Genomic DNA, 26,469 nt, shown 5'->3' with positions numbered 1-26,469 from the left:
AAATTACAGAGCCAGTTGGTTAAGAGTTATTCATGTGAACATTAGTATTGTAAAACCATTATTTGAAAGGAATACCAGAGGCCAGATTCCCACTGCTCCTCCCCACCCTCCTGCCCCCTGCAGGAAGAACAGCTTAGAGTGGCCTTTACAAAAGTGATGTTGAGGATTTCAGAGTCTTAAGAACATGTCTCAGAGATAATCCTGACTTTGGATCATGACACATGGAGACACCTCAGTACCTTTACTCGTGTATTAGGTTGGCCAAAAAGTCCATTACATTTTTTCCATATGTATTTATTGTCTTTAACTTCATACAAAACAATTTTGTCAGATTGTTTTGTGACAGTTGTCATATCAGCATGCATTAAAAAAAAATGTATCAGCCTTGGCTACTGTGGCTAAGTGGATTGAGTACTGGCCTGCCAACCAAAATGTGGCCAGTTCAGTTCCCAGTCAGGGCACACGCCTGGGTTGCAGGCCAGGTCCCTGGTAGGGGACACATGAGAGGCAACCACCCATTTGATGTTTCTCTCCCTCTTTCTACTTCCCTTCCCCTCTCTCTAAAAATAAATAAATAAAATCTTTTAAAAATTTTATCAAAATTAGTGAATTTTTATCCAGTCATTTTAATATTGAAGATAGATGGAACCCAATCAACAAAACAAACAAGCAAAATATAACCAGAAATATTGAAATAAAGAACAAACTGACAGTAACCAGAGGGGAGAGGGGGGAGGGATAATGGAGGGAAAAAAGGGGAAGGTCCATCAAGGAACATGTGTAGAGGACACATGGACGAAGCCAGAGGGGATAGGTTCGAGGGTGGGAGGTGGGGATGGGTGGGGCTGGGGGCTGTGGAGGGGACAAAATGGAGACAACTGTACTTCAACAACAATTTTTAAAGAGAAGAAAATACATAACAGTTTTGGTGTATTATTCTTTATTATTTCAAGAAAGGTAAAAATGTAACTGAAACCCAAAAACAATTTGTGCAGTTTATGGAGAAGGTGCTGTGACTGATTGAATGTGTCAAAATTGGTTTGTGAAGTTTCTTGGTACTATTGACATTTTGACCAAATAATTCATGGCCGTGAGGCTGTCTTATGTATTGGAAGATGTTTAGCAGCACCCTTGGCATCTACCCACTAGAGGCCAATAGCAGGAGACAGCTGGTGTATGCAAAATATCCAGATCAATAAAGTTATTGGTAAAAAGGAAAAATGTGTCTTTTACAGAAAAATATGTAACAGACTTTTTGGCCAACCCAATAGTTCCCTAGTCTCGGTTTCATTCCCTCCTCTTTTTTATTTTTAAAGTTTACTAATCTAAACTTTACTAATCTTATGCCTGATGTTATTATTAGCATTGGCCTTTACTGGTAACCATTTAAGTGCCAACCATGAGCCAAATACTAGGGATACAAAAAAGCATAAAATCTAGTCACTGCTCTGGAGAGGCTTAGTTCATTTGGGAGTAGGAGGCAGTTTACACAAGACTGGCAAAAGTAGGTTTACAGTTGTGAGTGAGCAAAACACAGCTCATTCTGGTATCATTAATTAATTATTGTATTATATGAACAACTGTAAACCTACTTTTGCCCACTCATGTATTTGATTACAAGATAGTATATAAAGATGCCATGAATAATACAGCTCTAGAAGCAGAGAAGATTAAATAAGTATGGAGTGGCTAGTGGTTATAGAAATTTCTGTGTATAAAAGGTTTATCTTAAGTTAGTCTTCTTAAAAAAGATTTTATTTGCGTATTTTTAGAGAGAGGAGAAGAGAGGGAGAGGAACATCAGTGTGTGAAAGATACACATTGCCTCTCCCATGCTCCCACCTGGGGACCTGGCCTGCAACCCGGGCATGTGCCCTGACTGGGAATCGAACCCATGACCTGTTTCATAGGCCAGCACTCATTCCTTTGAGCCACACAGCCAGGGATTAAGTTAGTCTTTAAATGAAGAGTTGGAGTTACCACTCCAACTGAAAGAAGGAAGACGGGAAAATTCGAACCTCTTTTTTTTAATCTTATCCGTGCTCACTTCTCTTCAGTCACAGTGACCGCTTTGTTTTTTCTGAAGGCCTAAAACATGTTCTTCCAGATGGTCTGTATGTCCCCCTCCCTACTTCCTTCAGGTCTTTGTTTGTTTTAAATCCTCACCCAAGGATATGTTTTATTGATTTTAGAGAGAGGAGAAGGGAGAGAAACATTGATGTGAGAGAGAAACATTGATGGGTTGCCTCCCATACAAATCCTGACTAAGGGTCAAACCCTTAACCTAAGTATGTGCCCTGGTCAAGAATTGAACCTGCAGCTTTTTGTGTGTACGGGTTAATACTCCAACCAGCCAGACTGCCTGGCCAGGGCTTCCTTCAGGTCTTAATTAAAATATCCCCCTTCTTCGAGGCCTTTACTTGCTACCTTATTTAACATTATAATATCCCTTCCACACATCTCTTCATATTCCTCTTCCCTGCTTTGTTTCTTTTTTGTGCCTTTTTGCTGTCCAACATACTCTATATTTTAATTGTCTTTTTATCCCTATTATAATATAAGATTATAAGAGCAGGGGTTTTTCACACACTTTATTCAACGTTATATACCCAGCACCCAGAACAGTACCTGTTACAAAGTAGGTGCTCAGATTTTTGTTGAATGAATTAGACAATTGAACTTTAAAACAGAAATGTGAAGATCATTTGACCTACCTACCTACTTTCCCTCCCTCCCTCCCTCCCTCCCTCCCTCCCTTCCTTCCTCCCTCCCTTCCATTCCTCCTTTCCTCCCATCCCTTCTGGCTAGTGTAGAGGAGGAGGAGGAAGAACTTTTTCTTCCAGCTTTTTCTAAAAAAGCTTATAGGACTTTTAAAAAGTTGTAGAAGTCATGTAGAAGTCATGAAAAACTCCATGAATTTCTACATATGTAAACATATAATCACCAACCAGTTCAAGATGTAGAATACTTGTAGGACCTTAGAAGCCTTTCTCATGCTTTCTCCTACTTCCCAAAGGTAACCACTATTCTGATCTTCATCACAATAGGTTAGTTTTGCTTATTCCCGAACTTCATATAAATGGAATCAAATCATCCTTTTATAATCTGGTTTCCTTTGTTCAACCTTATGTCTGTGAGATTCATGTTTTTAGAGTTAGCACTAGTTTATTCTTTACTATTGTCTAGTATTCCATTTTATGAGTAAATATTTATTTATTCTACTGTTGATAAACATTTAGGCCATTTCCAGTTTTTAGCTCTTAGGAACAAAGTTGCTATGAACAATTTTATACATGTTATTTTAGTGAGCATAAGGTTCATTTCTTGGCTAAATAACTAGGAATTAACCTCATCTCTCTCTTTCTAGATAGATACACATAATTCTTAATCCCACATTGTTCTTAGCATATCCTAGATGGTCATTAAATGGCTGAAGGTAAATTAAAAATTAATCATGTACTGTGAGATTATCTCAAATTTATTTAAAATACTGGAGACTAGTTCTTACACATTCTTTTTTCCTCTTGCTTAGCCTCTAAAAAAACCATATTCTTGCCATGGCTGGTGTAGCTCAGTGGATTGAGCTTGGGCTGAGAACCAAAGGGTCGCCAGTTTGATTCCCAGTCAGGGCATATGCCTGGGTTGCAGGCCAGGTCCCTAGTGGGGGCCACATGAGAGGCATTAATGTTTCTCTTCCCTTCTTTCTCCTTCCCTTCTCCTCTCTCTAAAAATAAATTAAAAAATAAGAAAAATAAAAACCATATTCTTTATTACTTGCTCTCCTTCCTCCAGAAGATGGGAGAGATATGTGTGTAAAAGAGAAACATCAAATTAATTTCAAAATGTGGATTTCAGAGCTTATTGGCTATTTTCCTATGTTTTTTCCATAATAAAGGTCATTTTTTTCAACTGGTTTTATCATAATTATGTTTTTCTACTATTCTATAGTTTGAAATCAATGGCTAGAAGAACTGGATCTGTTTTTTATTTCTTTCATGTGTTAATAACATATCTGGGGATATGTCAAGCAAAGACTTTTTTTTGATGGCCTTAAGTCATTTTAGAAGTGGCTTAGTTTGTGAAGAATGCAAATGAGAGCCCCTACAGTAATAGGAAAAATCCTGAGAAATGTTTTTCTAATACCAGAAAAGTGTTCAGTTCCCTTTCGAAATGATTCCTAAGCAAAATCTTTCTTAGAAAAAAATTTTAATTGTATATTTCTCATGATCATTTAATCCTCTTACATCCCCCTCCACCTATGATTTGTCTTGAAAGATGAATAGGAAACAAGGTAGCTGGGATACCTGGTAGGGAATGGGGGAGTAAATGCACACTATAGGCAGCGAATTGCATTTGCAGAGAGAGAGAGCAAGGCATATTTGGGGATCTGCAGGCAATTCAGGAGGACTAGAGCAAGGGATTTCAAGCTGTAATGTGCATATGAATCTCCTGGTAGGAGATTCATGAATTTGGAGTTCTAACATGTTCACAGGTGATGGAGATGTTGCTGGCTCAAGGATCACATTGTGCAAACCACTGGTCTAGAACATAGAAAGCAAGTAAGAATGAAGGAGTAGGGAGTGAAAGAAAGAAAGCAAGGCATGAAGGCTCTTATAACCAATGTAAAGACCGCATTAAAGCAGTGGTAACCCACTGGAGGATGCTAAGCATAATAGTGACTGAGATTCGTGGTTTCCTAGTTAGGCAACTAGTGGTAGGAATAATCTTTAGGGGCAAACTCTGTTTACACTTCAGACTATGAATAGTAAGTATTGTTTCTCCCACTAGTACACTCAGTCCATTTAAAGGAAAAGTTTGGTTTTATTTATTAATTTAATGTTATCTGTTAGTTTAATCAGTTTCTTCTTCCAAGGGTATTATTTATCCTAGTATTAGAATTTAATTTATAATTACATTATTAATCCCTGTTTGGGGTATAATTTTTTGTCCATAATCATGTGATAGTCTAAAGTTTTCTTTTTTATTGCATTGATTTGAAAATAAACTATCTGGGAGTGCTTATTGTGTGGTAGGAATCATCTTAATTATATATAGTATCTAGATTAGTTCATCATTGGCTTCCATAAATATTATTAATCAGAAGGATTAAATTTAATTTGTTTTAGCTGTTTAAATACCACATCAGTTTTGCAATATTATAAACGTAAAAGTCTGTGTGTGGTCTATACATATATAATATGTATAATTACCCCTGATTTTATAATTTCTAGGAACTTGTTTTAAAAACTTGGAGAAACACCAAAGACAAAAATCTGATGCCTCAACCCAAATTTAAGCATTGCTAATATTATGATATATGTGAGTATTCCTTCTCCCATGAATGTATTTATTTACTTGTATAACGATTATCCTTCCAGCAAGCAGTAAATTATGAAGATTTTTCTACTTCGTTAAAGGTGTTTCAAAACCTCCCCTGTCCAGTGTGGCTCAGTTGGTTGGAGCATTGTCTTAAAACCAAAAGAGTGAGGTTCAATTCTCTGTCAGGGCAGTGCCTAGGCTGCAGGTTTGGTCCTCAGTCCAGGTGTGTGTAAGTCCCAGTTCAGGCGCATCTGGGAGACAGCGAATTGATGCTTCTCTCTCACATTGATGTTTCTCTCCTTTCCTCTCTTCCTTACTGTAAAAAGCAATAAAATGTTCTTCATTGAGGATAAAAAGAATGCTTCAAAACCTAATTTTTAGGTCATAGCCAGGTAGCTCAGTTGGTTAGAGCATCTCTGTCCCTCTATGCTCCCCACTTTATGCCAAGGTTGCAGGTTCTATCCCATGTCATGGTACGTACAAGAATCAACCAAAGATGCATAAATAAGTGAAACAACAAATTGATGTCTCCCTCTGTCCCTCTCTCCCCTCTCTCCTTTCTTTCTCTCTCTAAAATTAAGAAATTAAAAAAATTAAAAACCCTAATTTTAGTATCAGCATATTTTCTGTTGAGTGGATGTATAATGAGCTAATCATTTCAATTATTGAATGTTTTATTCCTCTGATGATAATATTGATGAAAATCTTTGTACATAAATGTTTTTCCATATTTGAGCATTTTCTTACGACAGGAATAAAAATGCTCAATGAAAAGGTAAGAACTTTTTTAAGAACTTAAAAAAATTATAGATATTGACACATTGCTTTCTAGAAAGGTTATGTCAATTTATATTGCCAGTATTCAATATTAGTTTTTTGCCACCCTCCTCAATACTAGTTTTAAAAATCTTTTCTAATTTGATAAGCAAAAATGATCTTACTGTAATTTGTATTTCTTTGATTATAAGTAAAGTTGAACATTGTAAGTTGTTTTTGAAACAGTTCATTATAAAATAGCTTTCTTTTTATTTTATTTTTTAATATATAATCTTTTATATTTTTCCATTACACTTTAGTCCCCTTCTATCCCTTTTCTCCCAGGAGTCACCACACTGTTGTCCATGTCCATGAGTCTTTTCTCCTACAAAATATTTTAAAAAGCTAATGCCTTACCTTTAGGAGATGAAAAATAACGATGCATTATTTTTCCTCATCTGTTATTTTTAAGGTAAAATATTTCAACTAGAATTAATGTTTTATTGTTCTAGTTTTTCCTTTTAATAGAAAAATTAACTTTTTGGATAGTTATTATAAAAAACCCAACAGTTGCCCCAGAGGCAATCACTGTTGGCAGTTCCTTTCATGTACTTCCAGAGGTATTGTAGGTTGTGTGTGTGTGGGAGGGGATATTAGACAAATTATGGAGAAGATTCATTAAAATACTGTGTCTAGTTCAGATGTGGTATTGTGTACTAAGTTGTGTACTAAAAATTAGAAAGGGTCTAAAAATGATTAGTATCTGGCTACTGGCCCAGAAGGAAGAAAAGCAGGGTCTGGCAGTATTTGGCAGTAATTTTCTATAAGACAAGTGGCCTTAGCTCTTTTTATTATTGGATCGATTCTTTGACAATAGCACTTCTGTTTATAGTACTGATTCTATACTACTGTTCCAGAATGGAAAGCCAAGTTTTAGACAGTTGGTACCTGAAAGAAACTCTGTGAAGTATAAAGGGTATTTGGAGGTATTTAAGAGAACATTTAGTGGAAAGATACTTTATTCTTAGGTATGTTAGGATTTCTGTGCTCAATGGTTACAGTCTTAGCAAAATTTTCATGACTTCACTGCTTAACAGTAATAGTTCGAACCTGAAATAATTGCAAATAAAAGTCATCATTTTCCTAAATTCTTATTTCTTAATTAAATTGATTGAGGTGACATTGGTTAATATGATCATATAGGTTTCAAGTGTACATCTGTTTTTTTAAAAGATTTTTATTTACTTTTAGAGAGAGGAAGGGCAGGAGAAAGAGAGGAAGAGAAACATTGATGTGTGAAGAGAAGCATTGATTGGTTGCCTTTTGAATGGCCTGGAACCCTGGCATGTGCTGTGACTGGGACTCAAAGCAGAGATCCTTCAGTTTGCAGGGTGGTACTCAGTCCAATGAGCCATACAAGCCAGGGCTCAAATGTACGTTTCTGTGATATGTGATTTTTATACTGCGTTGTATGCTGACCACCCAAAATCAAATCATCTTCTGTCATGATATATATGGCCTCTTTACCCTTTACTCCCCCTTACTCTTTCCCTCCGGTACCATCATAGTGTTGTCTGTGTCTATGAGTTTCAGTTTTTTATCACACGTATGAGTGAAATCATATGGTTCTTAGCTTTTTCTGACCGATTTTGCTTAGCATAATATTCTTAAGGCCCATTCATGTTGTTGCAAGTGGCACTACTAAATTCTTATTTACCTAATTCAAAAGCCAATCAACCATGATATAAACACATTTTAAAAATAAATTTTATAAAGATTTTATGGTATAGTTATAGTAGTAATTTGTCTCATACATCTAAGGTCTTTGAGCTTGAGTTGAATGCCACTGCTAAATAAGTAGTCAGAGGTTTTAGTGGATTCTACAGAGTTTTAATGTTTTAAGGAAAAGATATTTGCTTGGGATAGATTTTTTAAAGGCCCTTATTTCCAGAAATAAAATTTTGGGATGACTGTTGTTCACTGAATACTAACTTTCTATGTGGCCCAGGATAAATAGAGTTTTTATAAGAGCTCCTATTTGCTGGAATTTGTCTCTCCTATTCCAGATTAATTATAGGGCTAAAAAGGCTACTGAAGAATTTTCACCTAATAATAGTTGGTAATATTTGTGGAGCTTTAAGAAAGAATTTATCAGAGGTGGTAGAAGATAACCTGGATTTTTAAAAAATGTTTAATTTTGAAATGGTTATGTATTCATAGAATTGCAAAGGTAGTACAGAGAATTCCTATATACCGTTTACCCAGCTTTCCCTAATGTTAACATCTTTTTAAAAATCTATTTATTTATTTCGGGGGGGAGGAAGAAAGGGAAAGAACTGAAACATGGATCAGTCGCCTTCTGCACAGGCCCTGACTGGGGACCAAACCCACAACCCAGGCATGTGCTCTGACTGGGGATCACACCGGTGACCTTTCGCTTTGCAGGACAGTGCCTGACTAATTGAACCACACTGGGCAGGGCCCTTAATGTTAACTCTTATATAATTACGGCACATTGATCAAAATTAAGAAATTTGTCTCAATTTTTGAACGAATTCAACAAACCTTGTTTTTGAATACCTACTATGTGTAAAAGAGTGTTTTAGCTTCTTAAGTATGTACAATATTGGAAAGGAAGTAAAAACTGTAGTTAATTATAATAAACTGGTGACTTTGATTTAATTCTTGAACAGATTCTAAGATTATTAAACACATGTACTGTTGGTACTTAAATGATAAGACAGTGATCACTAGGAGCCAGCATGGGTTCTCACATCATGCCACACTAGCCTCACTGCTTTTCCTACAGGGCAAGTAAACTGGTAGGTACCCCAGGAGATACTCTTAACTATAGCCTATCTAAAATTATAGCTACTAAATTATATACTAAACATGGCCTTGTTTAGTCCTGTCTTAAATAAGGAGAGAGACCCCCAAGGTTATACTGTTATATGTGTGACAGTTTTTTAAGATATCTTTGTAGACAAGTAATGTAGTCTGAATAATTACACAGGTAGGCAGATTTGTAATTGATTAATGGGCTGGTGGTAAAAATAAACTCCAGTTTATTCCTAGTGGTGTGCCTCAAGATGCTGTCTTCCCCCATGTCCTATTTAAAATGTTTATTTTTTATTTTTTTGTTCTGTTACAGTTGTCCCAGTTTTCCCCTGTTGCTTCTTCTGCCCGGTCCCTGCTCCCCCAGTCAGTCCCTACCCTGTTGTCCTTGTCCGTGGGTCACTTATACTGGTTTTTTATTAGATCCTTCCCCTTCTTTTCCCTTTATCCCCCTCCCCCCTCCTTTCTGATTGTCATTCTCTTCCTTGTTTCATGTCTCTAGTTCTGTTTTGCTTGTGTATTTGTTTTGTTCATTAGATTCCTCTTATAGGTGAGATCATAATATGCTCTTTGTCTTTCACCATCTGGCTTATTTCACTTAGTATAATACTCTCCAGTACCATGTTTTTTTACTTTTAAAATTGTGAGGGGGAGTGCTAATAGTATGTTTGTTATGTGACAGAATCAGGATCCTCCCTGTCCTCCGGATCCCCTTATTTTTAACAATTAGAATGAAAGATTGTATCTAAGAAATTATTTGTTCTAATAAGTTTGTATTTCATGTGTATATATTAGATAGAAACAAACAAAGCTCTGCACAAATACAGAGTTGGGAACTTGGAGACCTAACCAGTAGATGGGTTTTTTTTTTAAGCAGGTGTGCATCAGGGTCTGTCTTTTTATTTGTCTGCAGTTGGTGAGTCAGTGGTTTATTATAACTGCCCCAAAGACTAACACCCACTAAAAATAACATTATTTTGGAGCATATTGTCCAGACATAGTTGATTATCCTTTTGTACTCTACATTTAGCTTAGTGTTCTCCGTTCCATTTGTCATATTTTAAGGAGGCCATTGATAATATATTCAGAGGAGAGTAATCAGTATGAAGCACTGTCTTGAAACAGGTGCTTGCTAAATAATTGAAACATTTAAGATTTTCAGCCTGGAAAAAAGGACATTTTCATGGGGAATTCCCTTAAAATTGAGTAACTGAATGATCTTTCCAATTCTGTCTGTCTCAAATCTGTGATTCTGTGAAACAAGAAGGAATGGCATGTAGGAGAGGAATTAAACTTATCTTTTGCACCCCCAGAGAATAGAACTAGGAACAATGAATGAAAGAGGAAGGGGGGAAATACTGGTACATATTGATGTTTTTAACAACTGACATGGAAATAGAGTAGACACTCTGTCACTGAGGCATCAAAGTATGTATTGAACAGAGTTTAATCAAGATATTCTCTATGGACTTTCCAGCTCCAACCTTTTTCTTTTTTAATTATTCATTGATTGTAATTCTCCACAGCAAAACTTCCTGTTAGGTACATTGCTTGTTCTCAACACCTAATGGTTTCATAATAGCAAGTGTTAGTAATAAAATATTATTATGCAAATTTAAACTAGAGCAAAGCATTTAATTCATTAATAATGTGTAACTATCACTACTGTCTAGTTCCAGAATATTTCATCACCCGAAAAGAAGCCTGTACCCATTAAACAATAATTCCCCATTCCTCTTTTTTCCACACTGCCCCCCACCCAACAATCTTTTGGTCTCTGTGAATTTGCCAATTCTGGGTATTTTATATAATATCCAATTCTGGGTATTTCATATAATGGCATCAAGCAATATGTGCCCTTTAGTGTCTTGCTTTTTCACTTAGCATATTGTTTTCAAGGTTCATTCAAGTCGTAGCATGTAGCACTACTTCATTCCTTCTTATGGTTGAATAATACTTCTTAGTGTAGGTATAACACATTTATCCATTCATTCATTGATGAACATTTGGGTTGTTCTCACTTTTTGGCAATAGTGAATATTGCTACTGTGACTATTTGTGTAAAATTCTTTTTTAAAAAACACCTGTTTGATATATCTACCAGGAACAACATTGTTGTATAATATAGAAATTATTATACTTATTCAGGAATTACTATACAGGGGTGGACAAAAGTAGGTATATAGTGAATGCATGAAACAGTTTATTTTTATTTTATTATTTATGATTTATTTGTATTACAATCATAAACATACTTTTCCTGCCCTTCTACTGTTTTCCATAGCAGCTATAACATTTGACATTCTTGCCAGCAATGTGTTATGGTTCCACTTTCTCTACATCCTTAACATTAATTTTTTTTTCAGGTGTAGCCATCCTAGTTGGTATGAAATGGCATTTCATTGTGGTTTTGCTTGGAATCTCACTAATGACTGGTGATGCAGAGCATCTTTTCATGTATTGTACTTATTGTCCATTTGTATATCGTCTTTGAAGATATCAATTCAAGTCTTTTGCCCAATTTTAATAGGCTCGTCTTTCTGTTAAGTTTTAAGAGTTGTTTATATATTCTGAATATTAGATTCTTGTCAGATGTGATTTGCAAATATTTTCTCCCATTCTGTAGGTTTCCTTTTTTGCTTTCTTGATAGTATCTTTTGATACACAAAATTTAATTGTGGTAAAGTCCAATCGATGCATTTTTTTCTTTTGTGACCCATGCTTTTGGTGTCATATGTAAGAAGCCATTCCCAATCCAAGGCTATGCAAATTTAACCCTATGTGTTCTTCTTGGATTTTTATGGTTTAAGATGTTATATTTAGGCCTTTGCTACATTTTGAGTTAACTTTTTTATATGGTGTAAGATAGAGGTCCAAGTTCTTTTTCATGTGGACATCCAGTTATCCCAGCAACGTTTGTTGAAAAGACTGTTCTTTTCCTATTGATGGTCTTGGCACTCTTGTCAAAAATCAGTTCATCATAGGTAAGTGGGTTTATTACTGGGCTCTCAAGTTTCTTCCATGGCTCTGTATGTCTGTCTTTATGCCAGTACTGCAGGCTTACTGTAGCTTTTAGTACATTTTAAAATAGAGAGGGAAAAAAAGGGAAGTATGTCTTACAGTTTTTTTAAATCAAGATTATCTTTTGGTTGTTTGGAATCCCTTTTAATTCCATGTAAATTTTAGGATCATTCTTCTGTTTCTGCAAAAATAGCTATTGAGATTTTGATAGGGATTGCATTGAGTCAGTAAATCGCTTTGGGGGATATTGCCGTCTTAACAATTTTAAGCCTTCCCACTCATGAACATGGGATGTCTTTCCAGTTAAGTTTTCTTGAATGTCTTTCAACAGTCTTTTATCACTTTCAGCATACAAGTCTTGCAGTGCAGGAAAATGACACCTCTCCTCTCTCATGAACTCCACCCCCCTCCAAGTCTGAAGGAATATCCGATCCAGAGAAAAATATTAATTATAAAAATTAAGAATAGATTTGTTCTATTTCTTTTTAAAAGTTGTTTTATAATTTGTTTCATTTATTTTATATTACTATATTTAAATTACCCACTGAAAGAATAACAGTGTTCTGAAAAATCTTTTAAAAAAATCTAAGAGCTCATTTTCGTTCTTAGGCAACTTTTCTTGCCCATCAGCTACATGTATTCCATGTCTGTTTCAGTTAGGCCCCTTCCATCTGTAAGTACCAGAAAGCCCAATTCAAACAGCCTTCCTTACACAATAAGGAAATTTATTAACATATTGGAATTCAGGGGTACTGTAAGCTTTAGGATTTGGTCAGTACTTTAATGAAGACAGCAAGGATTCTTTCAGATTCTTTGCATTGTTCCACTCCATAATGCTGGCTTTATACCAAGGAGGGATTTTCCTTGTAGTTGTAGGGTGGTTCTCAGAAAGTAACCATATGTTCTGCAGGGAAGAAAAAGTCTGGCTTCCTCTCAGCAGAAAGGACAAACTTAACCAGAAGCTACCAGAAAACCTTTTCGTGGGTCATTGGCATGGTTCATTTTTTGTGAATCAGTTTCTGGCAGTGATAGACTCACCCTTATTAGTTCTTTAAGGTGCTGCCACTTGGAGCTGTGGAATGGCTCCGAGGTTTTTCCTCCATTTTTTTGGTGGTGGTTATACTTTCATAATGAGATAAAATATGCTTAGTCATGTTTTATTCATTTAATTACCCATGTTCAGCGCTTTTTGTCATATAAAGCAATATTATAGCAATTATTAAGCATTCCTTTCTTTAAAAAGAATGTTGAAGTAGTGAAAAGACTGGAGTAGTTGGCAAATTTGAATCTATATCTCCTTGTAACCAATAATTTTTAACTGCTTTTACATCCAGATAATTGACTTAGCTACCAGTTACATAGAGACTAGTGATTTGTATCTCCTTTCTCTCTTCAAGTTGCCTGAAGCATTGTGATAAAGTAGAAAGTGAGGTGGGTTATGATTAAGGTTCTAATTAATTCTAGCTTCACTGTCTGCCAGTTATATGTTGCTCATGGGCAAATCACTTCCTCTCTCAGATCTTCAACTGTCTTTTCTATAGGCTGAGATAATACTACCTATCTTCTCACCAAATTGTGTTTATGGGAGTTAAATAAAGTGATGTGAAAAAAATACGAGAAGTAGAGAGTAATACACAATTTTAAATTGTCTTAGTATAACACTAATTAAAGAGTAGGCAGTTAAAAGGAGGAAGCCTAAATAACATGGGGCATTCTGTTCCTAAAAAATAAATAATTGATCTTAGATTCTGAGTGTTCAAAATATATCAGTAGAAAATAAAGATGTGTCCAGATTTTTTCAAAATTGAGTGCTTAATGAATACTGGAAAGATGTTTTTACAAAATCTCTTCGAAGGCTTGATTCTAGTTAGTGTAACCTAGTGGCTACTTTTCAAGTATTCCCCAGAATTTTTTTTACTTCTAATTTTTGCTCTGATTTTTTTGGTTAAAGGTGTTTTTGAAGCTAACAAGTGTAGAGTAAATGTAAAGTGTAATGCTTTATGTGACTTGCAGGGTATGATGGATACATTTAGTTATTTGAGTTATTGACTGTTCTCATATCTACTCTGTTATTCCTTTCTTGGAACATTATTTTTTAAAAGAACCCTGAGATTTCACACAAATGTGGGTGGAATTTGGTTGTTATTACCAAATGAGATGTCACATTTCATTGCTGAGAGCTCAAGAGCAAAACTTTGTATTTGGAGTTGAATGAAATTAAGTTGACACTAAGAAATTTGACTTTTAAAATACCATTTAATATATTCATCATGTCTTCAGTTGATGTAGGTGTTGAGTCTGAATATGTTAATAAACTGTAGAGCGTTAAGTATAGTTTCTCTCTGTACCAATGATAATTGGTGAAACAAAGCATATATGCTTCTTGAATTAATTATCATTTACCTTTTAGTTTTGAGCTAATTGCTGTTATCTATCATGTTGGATTTGGGGCATTACCCTTCTCTAAATGAGAAGATAGATCTTATAGAATGTCTTTTTCTGTTATATTGGAGACTTATTGACATTGAAGGGAGAACTAACATGTTTAGTCTGCTGTTACGTACAAGCATACCAAGTACCTAACATTTATGCATTAGTCAAAATAAAATGACTAACATTTATGTCACTTTATTTTTCCTCCACTCTGATGGGAGAGTGTATCTTCATTTAACAAAAGAAACATTTGAACTTTAGAGATTTAGTAAACTCAAAATTACTCTAATGGAGGAATCCCACTCTCCCTCTCTCACTTCTACTTTCATTACATTTTTTGTACCCACTTTCATTTAATTACTACAACTCCTCTTTGAGGAAGATGTTATTTTCTTTTTCAAATGAAGAAAAGAATTAATAGGAGTGTGCAGTTTAAGAATAAGAAAATAAGAACATGCATACCACATTAAGGAATAGGATCTTATATAAAAGGTTTTTTTTTTTAACATTGATTCATTTTCAAATCTTAAACCAAATTTGCTTTTTCTTGTAAAAGCACCACTTGGTCATAGTATATTATATTTTTTCTTTTATTGTGGAACTTGATTTATGGAAATATTAAGAATTTTTGCATCTACATTAATGGGAGATTTGGCCTTATACAATGAGTTGAAAAGTGTTCCCTCTTCAGTTTTCTGTATTTTTTTTAGAATTAGTATTATTTATTCCTAAATTTTTGAAAAATTGTCAGTGAAGTAAGTGAGCCTAGAGTTTTTGTTTTTTTGTGGAAAGATGTTTAACTATGCAGTCCTACCTCAGAAACATGTCAGGTTTAGAACTTGTCAAACCCTATACTCCTCGTATTTTGATGTGAAAAACGTGTTTCAGCACTCAGCGCTTGCTCGGCACTCGTCGCACTTGCTAGAACTTGTAGGAATCACAGTGGCCCCTCAAAAGAAAATGCTCATCGTTTGGTACTCATCTGCTTTTGGCACTTGTCAAGACTTGCAGAAACAATTAACAACAAGTATTGAGGTGCCACTGTAATTCCAATATCTTTAATAGATATAGAATTGTTCTGGTTATCTGTTTCTTCTTAAGCGAGCTTTGGTAGTTTGTCTTTCAAGTAATTTGTCTATTTTGTCTGAGTTAAATTTATTGATGTAAACATAACATTTTCTTATTCTTTAAAAAAATTATTAATTATACTATTACAGTTGTCCCAATTTTCCCCCTTTTGTCTCTCTCCATCCAGATTCTAAACAATAGCTTTGCTGGGTAGAGCAATCTTGGTTGTAGGTCCCTGTTTTTCATGACTTGGAATACTTCTTGCCAATCTCTTCTAGCCAGTCCCTTCGGCTGGCAGTCTTGTGGGAACTGCCCTGTACCTAACTTAAGTGCTTTTCTCTTGCTGCTCTTAAGATGATCTGTTTATCTTTAACCTTCAGCATTTTGATTATGGTGTGTCTTGGGGTGGTCCTCTTTGCATCCATCTTGTTTGGGACTCTGTACTTCCTGGACTTGCATGTCTATTTCCTTCACCAAATTAGGGAAGTTTTCTTTCATTATTTTTTCAAATAGATTTCGAATTTCTTGCTGTTTCTTTTTCCTTCTGGTATTTCCATGATATGAAAAGAGAGGCTGCTTATACTATCCTTGTGTTTTTGGATTCTATTTTCTTCTTGTTCTGGTTGGTTGTTTTTTGCATCCTGATTTTCCACATCATTGATTTTTCCCCCCTGTAAGTTGTCCTTTATTTTAATCAGTATATCCTAGACTTGACCCTAAAAATGAATGGCCCTCAGCACCAAGGCGAGATTCTGTTCATTCCAAGTGTGCTATTGCCCACTGGGCTGGGCTGGCAGCCATATTTGCAGTTTGAGAGTCCCAGTAAGTCTGACATGGCTTTAGAAATGAATCTAAATTTCATTTCTAGGGCAAAAGAATTCATTCTTAATATTTTCAGTCCAGATTTTCAGGGTTATTCAGATAAGGATCTAGTATGAGGTCTAGCGTAATTAATATGTGTTACCTGAAGTAGCCTCTGTTAAGTATCTTCTGTTGGCTGCAGTGGTATTAGGTATCTGTTTAATAGTTCAAAGGTTCTAAAATGTTGCTCTTGTGTACAGAGAATAACCATTAATCTCATTTTACTTTTGCTTTGGATATTAAGGTTTTTTTTGGTTGATTTTTACTGACTTCTTTGATTTTTTTTCTTATTTCCTAGAAGAATATTAGCACATTTGTAACATCTCCAAAACACTTTTATAATAGGTTGGAATGTGCAACCCCCAATCCTGAAGGCAGACATCTTCACAGTGATGTCTTTGTAGACTTATGCAGCAATACCTTTCCTCTAATCACTGGGTGAGGTAATGTGTCATGGTAAAAAGCACAATTTGAAAGAACTGTTATAATACAGGTTGAACCACTTACAGCTTATTGATCTTTAGTAAGTCAGTCAATCTCTTTGTGACTCAATTTTTTTCATCTGTAAATTGTGTGTATGTTGGAGGTAGGGGAGGATGTGAGTATATCTGCCTGCTTATTTAAGCACATGTAGGTCAATATGAAGATCATAATAAAGATGTAATAGCACCGTGGTAAATGTGTAAAATACTATACAAATGTAAAAATAATATTTATAAAAATTTTTTTTGAGCTCAGTCAAGTCCTGTTCTTATCTTTGAGAAACTGTTTAAATATTGCTTCACCTAAGTCGTTAATGTCGTCTATCACTGATAGTTTTAAAAATAAGGAAATGAAGTAAATGTAGTTTGGAAAATGGATGGGAAACACATGATATTATCTATAGGTTATAAATTACCTATAAAAATGTATAAAATCTCCTTAAGGTATTTTGGGCTTTTTAAAAAAATATATTTTATTAATTATACCATTACAGTTGTTCTATTTCCCCCCTTCATTCCCCTCTACCCTGCATACCCCCATTCCCCCCCTTTAGTTTATGACCATGTGTCTCAAGTTCTTTAGATTCTATATTTCCCATACTATTCTTGTCCTCCCTCCTATCTATTTTCTACCTACCATCCATGCTACTTATTTTCTGTACCTTCTCCCCCCTTCTCCTTCTCCCACTCCCCTGTTGCTAACCCTCCATGTGATCTTCATTTTTATGGTTCTGCTCCTGATCTAGCTGTCCTCTTAGTTTGCTTTTGTTCTAGGTGTGGTTCTTAATAACTGTGAGTTTGCTGTCCTTTCACTGTTCGTATTTTTTATCTTCTTTTTCTTAGATAAGTCCCTTTAACATTTCATGTAATAAGGGCTTGGTGATGATGAACTCTGTGAATTTGATTTTATCTGAGAAGCACTTTATCTGTCCTTCCATTCCAAATGAAAATTTTGCTGGATAGAGTAATCTTGGTTGTAGGTCTTTGGTTTTCATGACCTGGAATGCCTCTTTCCAGCCCCTTCTTGCCTGTAAGGTCTCTTTTGAGAAATCCGCTGACAGTCTGATGGGAACTCCTTGGTAGGTGACTGTCCCCTTATGTCTTGCTGCTTCTAGGATTCTCTCCTTCATTTTAATCTTGGCTAATGTAATTAGGATGTGCCTTGATGTGTTCCTTCTTGGGTCCAACTTCTTTGGGATTCTCTGAGCTTGCTGGATTTCCTGGAAGTCTATTGCCTTTGCCAGATTGGGGAAGTTCTCCTTTATTATTTGTTCAAATAAGTTTTCCTCTGGTGGCTGTTCATTTTCCCCTTCTGGTACCCCTATAATTCAGATGTTGGAGTGTTTAAAGATGTCCTGGAGGTTCCTAAATCTCTCCTCATTTTTTTTGAATTCTTGTTTCTTCATATTTTTCTGTTTGGTCATTTTTTCCTTCCTTCTGGTTCACTCCTTTGATTTGAGTCCCAGTTTCCTTTCCATTACTATTGGTTTCCTGTGCAATTTTCTTCATTTTAATTAGTTTAGCCTTCATATGTCCCTCTAATTTGTGACTAAAATCAACCAGATCTGTGAGCATCCCGATCACCAGTGTTTTGAACTGTGCATCTGAAAGTTTTGCTATTTCTTTGTTGCTTAGAGTTATGGGCTCTGGGGCTTTGAGATCTTCTTGAGCCATTTTTGGTCTGTTTGCGCAGTTAAGTGTGAAGAGAGGAGCCTTAGGGGTGGGGCAGGGCCAGCAGGGCGGGATTGCTGGTTTGTGAAGCTGTATGTGGGGGCGTGGTCAGAGAGAGGCCACCCAGGTCGCTGGTTTGTGACACTCTATGTGGGGGCGGGGTCAGAGAGGGACAATGGCGGTTCTCTCTGCTGCTTTCTGTCGCCGGGGCCTGTGAGGTCTGTCTCACCACCGCTAGCTCCTTCACTGGTTTATTTGCGGGCAAATGTGTGACCACTGTCTGCCCTCAGTGGGTCTGCTGCCTTGTGCACTCAGTGGGTGCAACGCCTTGGGCCCTCAGTGGATCCGCCTGCTTCTCCACACCTGGGATCTGCCCACGGCTGCTGGCACACCTGGGTCCAGTGGATCTTTCCTGCCTGACCCTGCTCTGCTGCTGGCTCTGCCCCTCTTACAGGTTTGGCTGAAGGTTCCATTGTTGTCAGACTTCTGTGTAGTTCAATTTTCTGTGGTTTGGCTGCGTTTTTGTTGGTAAAACTTTGTTGTGTGAGAAGGCGAAGTGCTTCCACCTACGCCTCCATGTTGGTGGAAGTCCCCCTGGGCTTTTTTTATGGTAGTAAAATTTTGATTGAAATGTTTACTCATCCTCTCTTAGGCTCTTAGACTTTGAAAATTCTTAACAGTTATATTTTATTAAATGTTGCATGTGGATTTTGCACTTTGGATTATCTTTGAAAAATTATTTTTTTAAAGTTGCTCCTTGTTGTCTAGGATGATTCTGGACTACAATTCCCCTCTTAATTAGTATGCAGTGAGGGGAATGCAAACTAACTTTATATAAGCCCAATATGAGTATAATTAAGAAGTTAAATCTGTCAGAACATAAATCACGATGATTAAAATATGAATGTAAAATTTGGTACCTTTGAAGTTTTTTAGAGTACTGGGTCAATGAGAGAATCCTCTTGGTTGGTTTAGTCATTCATTAAACAAATATTAATACAGCGCCTACTATTGTATTTACATGTCCCTCACCCATTACTAAATTGTTGTCACCTATTCATTATTCAACTTTTGATTCCTTCACTATGGTGTTTTTATTCACTTCTGTGTGCCTATATATTATTAATTATCTTTTCCTGCATAGTAAATTATCTCAAAATTTAGTAGCTTAGAACAGCATTTATTATCTCACAGTAGATCAGGAATGCAGGAACAGCTTAGATTGCTCTCTTACAAGGCTATAATCAGTGAATCCCTGGGCTTGCAGCCCATCCATTGAAAAGCTTGCTGTGGAAGGATCCACTTCTCTAGCTCACTCACGTGGTGGTTGGTAGGATTAGTTTCCTTTTGGGATTGGCCAGCACTTTGTTTCTTGCTACATGGACCTTTTCATAGAGCATCGTCCTCAGAACAAGCAATTGAGATCAGAGCGAGTAAGTGAAAGGGCAAGAAAAATTGCCAGCAAAAAGGAAATCACAGTCTTTTATAACCTAATCAGAAAAGTGACATCCCATCACTTTTGCCATATTCTCTCCTTTAGAAGAAAGTCGCTAGGCCCAGCCCACCTTCAAAGGAACAGGACGCACCACAAGCATGTGAATACCAGGAGGCTGAGATCATTGGGGGTGCATCTTAGAAGTCTGCTCCCCAATCCCCAAACCCTGGTAAAATGCTTAACTTGTTGAGTGAATTACCTTTCCCTATGCACCCTCCTAGCTGGTAACATTTCTTTGTAAGAGGCCTGGCCAAGGGTACAAATTTAGTTTGAGGCTGTCAAACAATAACTTGCTACTTAGGGGTTCTTTCCACCCATGCTTCTGGTGTCATTGATGATTTGCTTTCATGAAATGAGTTAATATTGGTAAAAAGTCAGTCATTTTATATCTTTAGGAATGAAACCAGGAATGCTAGTTAAGAAAATCAGAATACATGCAGTATATAATTTAATGGGCATTCAAGAAATAGTCTAATAGTGAGCTATATTTTGAGATAATTCAAGCATCTTTGTCATTCCCAGCACATTTCATTTTATGACCTGGGGAGATATAATGGTATATCAAAATCTGTGCAGTTGAAGTATAGCTAAATTTCTACTGTAAGATAATCTTTCCTTACAAAAATCAGCCTTAAACAGGCTACAATAAGTATTAGATCATGTATTTTAATTTTTTGCATAGTTTAAATATTGAGGCCATTTAGAAGAATTCTCTTTAGAAGAGAACTATGGAATCTCATCCTAGACTGGTAACACGTTAGGTATTAGTAATGAGTTATCTAAGCTTATTATTTTACAGAGAAAGAAGTGACTACCCTGTGACATACCCAGGCTTGCTGGTGGTAGTAGAGCCAATGCCAGATCCCAGACCTCCTGATTCCATTCAGTGCACTGAAACCATACTGCATTGCTAATAATAAACTGTATTGGAACCACTTAGGGATCTTTAAAAATATTGATGCCTGTCTCATACCCAGACATTCTGATTTAATTGGTATGGGGTGGAACTTGAGCACTGGGATTTTTAAAAGCTCCAAGTTTGGGAACCTGTTCCATAAAAGTATTTGTATGCCTAAGGAGCTAAGTATGTTCATTAGGAACTTTGTATGCCTAAGTATGCCTTTGAAACTAAGTAAAATCAATAGTATAGACTTCCATCCATTCTGATTCCTTAATCATATATTTGGCTAGGTTTTTTTCTGGGCAGTAAAAAAAATCTTTACATTGAGAAACAGGCAAGAGTTCTGCTGAACAAAGTCTTTCTTAATAAAGCTGCCCTTCCACTCGTAACTATGTACTTTGTAAATGGGGTAGACTGCACCAAGGTTCTTCTTACTCATGAAATAGATCAGTTCTTTGACACTGCTCAGGAAAGGAGAAAGTCTTCTGCCATCTGTGTTGTGGCATGTTCTGCTGTTGTTTTAACTAGATAAAATTCTAATTATGGTTAAACAGATTGTTTATGAAGTTGTTTTTAATATTTTAGAGCAAGTGCAAAGAGGCAAAGAAATGGTTCCAAATTTCAAAACAAAAGGCCTTTCCTTTGAAAGTAAATCAAGATTTGACACACTGGGTTGTTTAATAACACATTTGAGTGTATGCCCTTAGTACTGTATGTTGCAAAGAATGTGAAATTTGATGTTTTGATGTAACTATTCTACATAGCTGTCACGGACTCTTTGGCACAATGTTCACCAAATATTATAACTGGAAAATACTAATTCTTTTTATTTCAAGATATCCATTCTTTTAAGCAAGATCTTTTCTTCATAATGGTGGGTGGGAGAAGTGGGAAGTAGAAGAGTTAATAAGAATAGGATATTGTGATCAGACTGAAGTATTTAAGAATGTTAGATCTCTTACTGAAGTAGTGATAGTATGATGAGAAGAAGCAATATGTTGGGGTTGCTATAGCAGAGGTTAGAGGGAATGCATTAGTTTTCCATTTCTGCCATTGCACATCACTACAGACTTAGTGGTTTAAGCAAGAAAATTTTATCTTATATTTTGTAGGTCATTAGGGCAGCATGGGGGTCCCACAAGGCTAAAATAAAAATTTCAACATGGTGGTGTCTTTTCTAGAGGTTGCAGGGCAGGGTTCTTTTCTTTGCAGTTGTCGGGGTTAAATCCCAATTGCCCTGCAAACTGTTAGATGAAGGCCCTTCCCAGTTTCTAAAGCCCACTCTCATGCCTTCATTCGCAGCCTTCCTTCCTCCATTTTAAAAGCCAGCAACAACAGGTCAGGCCTCCTTAAGACTTCCAATATCTCCTCCTTCTGTCTCATCTCTCTGACCCATCTTCTTGTTTTCTCTTTCACCTTAAAGCACTCATGTGATTAAATTGGGTCCACTTGGATCATCCAGGATAATCTCCCCGTTTTGTTGTCCTTGACCTTAATTATAACTGAAAGTCCCTTTTGCCATGTCAGGAAAACTAGGCTGGGGGTTAAGGGAGAAGGGCAGGGATGTCTTCAGAGGCCATTATCCTGCCTGTCTTAGGCCGTAGGTTCCTGGAGGCCAGGAAGCCAGGTGTCAGTATTGACATAACTGTTGAAAGTCTTCATTTATCAAAAAAAAAAGTAATTTTTTATTACTTTGTGCTAGGTAGTGCAATAGGCACTGAGGTTGTTGTAGCGAACAAGTCAAGACATGGCCCCTGTCCTTATGTATACAGCAGTATACTTATATTAAAAAAAGCAAAACAGATACAGCAATACTCAATAAAGGATTCTTTGTGTATTTTGTGTTTATGTAAGTTCTTTGGAAGCAGGTACTAGTGCAGTGTTTTCTGTGTTGGCCCTTCACCCCACCACTGCAAGTGTTTTACATACTAGACTAGATGCTCAACAGATATTGTTAACAAAGGCTTACTTTGTTTTTCCTTTGTGTTGTTGGGAACTTGACTTTGCTCTTTTTGGTATGTTCTACTCCAAAAGCAATGAGGAATTTTGAGTTCAGTAGTCCAGTCTCTGGTGTCATTTTAAGATTCTGCTGAAGAATTTTTTTAATCTCTGCTTAAGAATCATCATGTATGCCCTGGCAGGGTAGCTCAGTTGGTTGGAGCATCATTCCATGCACCAAAAATGTTGTGGGTTTGCTCCCCAGCCAGGATGTGCATGGGAGGCAACCCAGCAGTGTTTCTCTCTCACATCAATGTTTATCTCTCTCCCTCTCTCTCTAAAAAGTCAATTAAAAATAATTCTTAGGTGAGGATTTTTAAAAAGTGAAAGAATTTTCACGTAGTACTCCATTTTATTTTTCTTAGTAAAAACTCTAAAGTGCTAAAGGCAGCTTCAAAAATGCTGTCATCATATAAATTGATAAATCTTCACCCCCCCATTCAATAGCCATAAAGTACTTACCAATTAAAAAATGACCGACAGTTGCTTTAAATAAGTGTTCATCAGTAGATAGTAAAGAATTGCCAACCCAGAAGCATATTAAAACAAACTTCTCAGTATGGCTTTTCTGTGAATGGTGGATAGACTTAAAATAATGAAAGAGATTTACTATTTGTTATTTACATCTCTTAGAGCTTCTGCCTTCCTCATGTACAATTCCCTGTTGTGCTCCCACTCTGTGCTGAGTGTCAGTCTACCCTTTATGGGAAAACCAGAGGGTTCTTATCAAGTGTTCAAAGACTTCTAGAGACAGTTATTCTTAATTTTTTCAGAGACGGTCAAGGTTACAATCATGTACTATGTAGTTTCCCAAAACTGGAATGTGGAATTTTAGTAATTGGTGGATGGGTAAGCATAGATATAGGTAATTTATAGATAATCTACCCTGGCATTAATTTCAAACTTGACCATTACAGAGGAAATTTTTTTTCTTTTTTTAAATCTTTTTTTTTTTTAACTTGGGACTACTGTGAGTGGCTAAATATACTTGTAACAGAAGTTTAGGTTACAGAGTGTAAATGTCACATGGGCTCTTAGGCCACCTTAATACATATGCATTCTCCATCCAAAATTTCTTCATGATTCTTTGGCAATTTAACATTATTTATGTATAATTTCTTATCAATATGACTCTTTATGTCTCCAAACAAATAGCCAAACTATGTTTATACAACATTTAATTTCTGAAAAAATAACTTGGAATAGTGGATAGAAAAGTCGTTTGATTGGCTTATGAAGAGATAGCTATTGTCGTATTAAATTTAGATGTCAGTAACTTGAGTGAAGGAATATAATAGCTACTTTTATTTATAAAGGTAGATTAATGTAATCTATAAAACATTACTAGATAAGGTTGATTTCTGTGAAAAAGATTTTTTTGCTCATTTCTCCATCTATTAGAATAAGCACATTTGTAGAGGCTCAAAGCACTTAAGGTTTTTTTTTTTTTTAATATATTGATTGTGCTATTAAACTTGTCTTGATTTTCTCCCCTTTGTCCCCTCTCTACCCAGCACTCTACTCCCTGAGGCAAGTCCCCTGACTATGTTCATACACATTAGTTCTTTGGCTACTCTATAACACCTATTTGTACTTCTTAATTCCCTCACCTCTTGACCCATTCCCCCATAACCTACACTCCCATCTGGCAACCATCAAAAGGCTCACTGTATCCATGATTCTGTCTCTGTTCTTCTTGTTTGCTTAGTTTGTTTTTTAGATTCAATTGTTAATAGATTTGTATTTTTTGCCATTTTATTGTTCATAGTTTTGATCATCTTTTTCTTAAAAGAGTCCCTTTAACATTTCATATAATAATGAACTCCTTAATTTTTTTCTTATCTGGAAATCTCTTTATCTGCCCTTCCATTCAAAATGGTAGCTTTGCTGGGTAGAATATTTTTGGTTGTAGGTCCTTGCTTTTCTTGACTTTGAATAATCCTTGCTAATTCCTTTTAGCCTGCTGAGTTTCTTTTGAGAAATCAGCTGACAGTCTGTTTTTAAGATTCTGTCTTTATGTTTAACCTTTGGCATTTTCATTATGATGTGTCTTGGTGTGGGCCTCTTTGGGTTCATCTTGTTTGCGACTCTGCACATCCTGGGCTTGTATGTCTGTTTCCTTCACCAAGTCAGTGAAATTTTCTGTCATTTTTTCAAATAGGCTTCTAATTTCTTGCTCTTTCTCTTCTCCTTCTGGAATCCCTTGATGCAAATGTAAATACACTTGAAGTTATCCCAGAGACTCCTTACACTGTCCTCATTTTTTTTTTTTGGATGCTTTTTCTTTTTGCTGTTCTATTTGGATGTTTTTTGCTTCCTTATATTCCAAATCGCTAATTTGTTTCTCAGCTTCATCCACTCTACTGTTGATTCCCTGTAAATAGTTGTTAATTTCAGTTAGTGCAGGGGTGTCAAACTCATTTTCACCAAGGGCCACATCAGCTTCAAGGTTGCCTTTAAAGGGCTGAATATAATTTCATCTCCTTAACAGTTAAGGAGTAGTAACATTTATACAGTCCCAAAATTCTTTCAGCCCTTTGAAGGCAACCCTGAGGCTGATGTGGGCCCCAGTGAAAATGAGTTTGACGCCTCTGAATTAGTATCCTTCATTTCTGACTGGATTTTTTTCATGCTCTTGAGGTTCTCACTAACCAATTTGAGCATCCTTATAACCAGTGTTTTGAGCTCTGCATCTAGTACATTGCTTATCTCCATTTTGTTTAGTTCTTTTTCTGGAGTTTTATGTTCTGTTCTTTCATTTGGCCTTGTTTGTTTCCTCATGTTGGCAGCCTCCCTGTGTTTATTTGTATGTATTAAGTGGAGCTGCTACGTCTCCCAGGCTTGGTAGAGTGGCCTAATACATTAGGTCTCCTATAGGGTCCAGTGGCACAGCTTCCCCAATTACCAAAGCTGGACACCCATTATGTTTACACACTCCTCTTGTAGTTGAGCCTTGATTGCTGTTGGCACATTCAAGGTCAGCTACCACTTGTGTTCTGTCCACTTGTGTTTTTGTGTGGTCACATAAAAAAAAGCAACAAAGCAATCTGCGTATGGCTAGTACTTGTGCTGGGCTTGGAGGTGCCCTGGCAAAGTCAAGCTGTGAACAAAGGCTGGCTGCTAATATTGCCCTGCTTAAGGCCACTTAGTGAGAGATATGGGCTTGCTAAAGCCAGATGCTGCTTTTTTGAGAGAACTTAGGAAAATCTGAAGCATGGGACAAGACAAGCCATTGGTATGGAAAAGCACTGGAAACAGCTTGGGTAGGCCTGAAAGTTAGGTGGGGTGGGACTTCTGGGAATCAGCAGTGTGGAGCAAACAGTGTGAGCCAGTCTGATGGAGTCTGAGATATGGTACATGCCTCCTGGTTCTGTGGCTCTGTGGGGCGAGGGAGTGGCTCAGAAAAGGAACAATCAAATTGTTCCTGCCTCTACCAGCACTCTTGTGTGGGAGAAGGTTGCCCCCCAGCTCTTGCCCTGATACTGAATAATTCAGTTCCTCTCAGTATATCTCTGATACCTTTCAGTCTATTGCCCCTGGGCTGGAGCTCAGAGGAAGTGAGTCCAAATAAGTTTGCATGGATCCTTTAAGAGGAACTGCCAAGGACTCCAGAAGTTATGGAGACTTCTC

At 36.5% G+C, this 26,469-nt stretch overlaps 1 protein-coding gene across 3 annotated transcripts in view; it reads left to right on the top strand.

Moving 5' to 3' along the window:
* GLCE (glucuronic acid epimerase) overlaps positions 1–26,469 on the top strand; it is a 109,103-nt gene that overhangs the window by 5,585 nt on the left and 77,049 nt on the right. The window contains exon 2 of one of the 3 annotated variants that reach the window (XM_037155643.2): positions 5,231–5,318. The exons of the other annotated variants lie outside the window; for them this stretch is intronic. The gene's annotated coding sequence lies outside the window, so the exon portion shown is untranslated. The remainder of the gene's footprint in view (positions 1–5,230; positions 5,319–26,469) is intronic. 3 annotated transcript variants of the gene reach the window in all.

This window comes from Artibeus jamaicensis, unplaced genomic scaffold (genome assembly GCF_021234435.1).
Source record: "Artibeus jamaicensis isolate MK-2021 breed Jamaican fruit bat unplaced genomic scaffold, CSHL_Jam_final contig_548, whole genome shotgun sequence".
NCBI classification, from domain to species: Eukaryota; Metazoa; Chordata; class Mammalia; order Chiroptera; family Phyllostomidae; genus Artibeus; species Artibeus jamaicensis.
The sequence above is the reverse complement of the archived record's forward strand: the minus strand, read 5'-3'. Positions and strand labels throughout refer to the sequence as shown.